The 3197-nt window shown below is 40.7% G+C and overlaps 1 non-coding gene across 1 annotated transcript; it reads right to left on the reverse strand.

The window, feature by feature from the left end:
* Positions 1–1192: 1192 nt before the first annotated feature.
* On the reverse strand, positions 1193–1296 carry LOC127748009 (small nucleolar RNA R71). The gene has a single exon (XR_008009952.1). It is a non-coding gene; the product is annotated as a small nucleolar RNA R71 (small nucleolar RNA).
* Between the last annotated feature and the right edge of the window lie 1901 nt (positions 1297–3197).

Below are 3197 nucleotides of genomic sequence, written 5' to 3' on the forward strand. Positions count from 1 at the left end.
CATCAAATCTTGGGCAAAGTATGGACTATCATATATTGCTGGAAAGCCCAGGATGTCTACTTTCCAATGCCGTTGAGAGCGCGCCAATTGGGCTTCTTTAGCTCCAGAAAATCCACTTCGAGTGCAGGGAGGTCAGAATCCAACAGCATCTGCAGTCCTTTTTGGTCTCGGAATCAGATTTTTGCTCAGAACCCTCAATTTCAGCCAGAAAATACCTGAAATCACAGAAAAACACACAAACTCATAGTGAAGTCCAGAAAAGTGAATTTTAGCTAAAAACTAATAAAAATATACTAAAAACTAACTAGATTATACTAAAAACATACTAAAAACAATGCCAAAAAGCATACAAATTATCCGCTCATCAAGCAGCTATGGAAAATTATATATCAAATTGAAGCCCCAGACGTTAGCTTTCCAACGCAACTAGAACCGCGTCGTTTGGACCTCTGTAGCTAAAGTTATAGCCGTTTGAGTGCGAAGAGGTCAGGCTGGACAGCTTAGCAGTTTCTCCAACTTCTTGTATTCCTTCCACTTTTGCATGCTTCCTTTCCATCCTCTGAGCCATTCCTGCCTTGTAATCTCTGAAAATACATAACACACATATTAAGGCATCTAATGGTATAAAAGTAGAATTAATATTAATAAAATTAAGGTCAAAGAAGCATGTTTTCAATCAAAGCACATAATTAGGAAGGAAAATGTAAAACATGCAAATAGTATGAATAAGTGGGTAAAGAGTAGATAAAAACCACTCAATTGAGCACAAGATAAACCATGAAATATGGGTTTATCAGCAGCCGAACCCAACAACAATAATGCAAGGAGAATGCTTGGTGACTTCACAAAACCAATGTCCAAATTTGATGGAAGGAGCATCTCCATTCCTGCCATTGGAGCCAACAATTTTGAGCTTAAGCCTCAACTAGTTGCTTTAATGCAACAGAACTGCAAGTTTTATGGACTTCCATCTGAAGATCCTTTCCAGTTTTTAACTGAGTTCTTGCAGATTTGTGAGACTGTTAAGACGAATGGAGTAGATCCTGAAGTCTACAGACTCATGCTTTTCCCTTTTGCTGTAAGAGACAGAGCTAGAATATGGTTGGATTCACAACCTAAGGATAGCCTGGACTCCTGGGATAAGCTGGTCACAGCCTTCTTGGATAAATTCTTTCCTCCTCAAAAGCTGAGCAAGCTTAAAGTGGATGTTCAGACCTTCAAACAAAAAGATGGTGAATCCCTCTATGAAGCTTGGGAAAGATACAAGCAGTTGACCAAAAGATGTCCATCTGACATGTTTTCAGAATGGACCATACTAGATATATTCTATTATGGTCTATCTGAGTTTTCAAAAATGTCATTGGACCATTCTGCAGGTGGATCCATTCACCTAAAGAAAACACCTGCAGAAGCTCAAGAACTCATTGACATGGTTGCAAATAACCAATTCATGTACACCTCTGAGAAGAATTCCGTGAATAATGGGACGCCTCAGAGGAAGGGAGTTCTTGAAATTGATGCTTTGAATACCATATTGGCTCAGAACAAAGTGTTGACTCAGCAAGTTAACATGATTTCTCAAAGTTTGAATGGATGGCAAAATGCATCCAACAATACTAAAGAGGCAGCTTCTGAAGAAGCTAATGATCCTGAAAACCCTGCAATAGTAGAGGTAAATTACATGGGTGAACCTTATAGAAACACCTATAATTCATCATGGAGAAATCATCCAAATTTCTCATGGAAGGATCAACAAAAGCCTCAACAAGGCTTTAACAATGGTGGACGCAATAGGCTGAGCAATAGCAAGCCTTTTCCATCATCTTCTCAGCAACAGATTGAGAATTCTGAACAAAGCACTTCTAATTTAGCCAATCTAGTCTCTGATCTGTCAAAAGCCACTTTCAGTTTCATGAGTGAAACAAGATCCTCCATCAGAAATCTGGAGGCACAAGTGGGCCAGCTGAGTAAGAAAGTCATTGAAACTCCTCCCAGTATTCTCCCAAGCAATACAGAAGAGAATCCAAAAGGAGAGTGTAAGGCCATTGATGTGATCAATATGGCCGAATTCACAAGGGAGGAGAAGGACGAAAATCCTAGTGAGGAGGACCACCTAGGACGTCTCTCAAGCAAGAAGGAGTTTCCTATTAAGGATCCAAAGGAATCTGAGGCTCATATAGAGACCATAGAGATTCCATTAAATCTCCTTCTGCCGTTCATGAGCTCTGAAGACTATTCTTCCTCTGATGAGGATGAAGATGTAGCTGGAGAGCAAGTTGCTCAATATCTAGGAGCTATCATGAAGCTGAATGCCAAGTTGTTTAGTAATGAGACTTGGGAAAGTGAACCTCCCTTGCTCATTAATGAACTAGATACCTAGCTTCAGCAAACTTTACCTCAAAAAAGACAAGATCCTGGCAAGTTCTTAATACCCTGTACCATAGGCACCATGACCTTTGAAAAAGCCCTGTATGATCTAAGGTCAGGGATAAATCTTATGCCACTCTCTGTAATGGAGAAGCTGGGGATCATTGAGGTACAACCTGCCTTATTCTCAATACAATTGGCAGACAAGTCATTAAGACAAGCTTATGGAGTAGTGGTGCGCGAAATTGTGAACAATACTTTTCACAACTCTCATAATCCCCGGTCATGAACCCCAAAAACTTGGTGTTCAATACCATGGCATTAACACAACTTCGCACAACTAACCAGCAAGTGCACTGGGTCGTCCAAGTAATAAACCTTACGCGAGTAAGGGTCGATCCCACGGGGATTGTTAGTATGAAGCAAGCTATGGTCATCTTGTAAATCTTAGTCAGGCAAACTCAAATGGATATGGTGATGAACGCATAAAAACATAAAGATAAAGATAGAGATACTTATGTAATTCATTGGTAGGAACTTCAGATAAGCGCATGAAGATGCCTTCCCTTCCGTCTCTCTGCCTTCCTACTGTCTTCATCCAATCCTTCTTACTCCTTTCCATGGCAAGCTTATGCAAGGGTTTCACCGTTGTCAGTGGCTACCTCCCATCCTCTCAGTGAAAATATTCCTATGCTCTCTCACAGCATGGCTAATCATCTGTCGGTTCTCGGTCAGGCCGGAATAGAATTCAGTAATTCTTTTGCGTCTGTCACTAACGCCCCGCCTGCTAGGAGTTTGAAGCACGTCACAGTCATTCAATCATTGAATCC

The sequence above is a fragment of the Arachis duranensis genome, chromosome 5 (assembly GCF_000817695.3).
Source record: "Arachis duranensis cultivar V14167 chromosome 5, aradu.V14167.gnm2.J7QH, whole genome shotgun sequence".
Lineage (NCBI taxonomy): Eukaryota > Viridiplantae > Streptophyta > Magnoliopsida > Fabales > Fabaceae > Arachis > Arachis duranensis.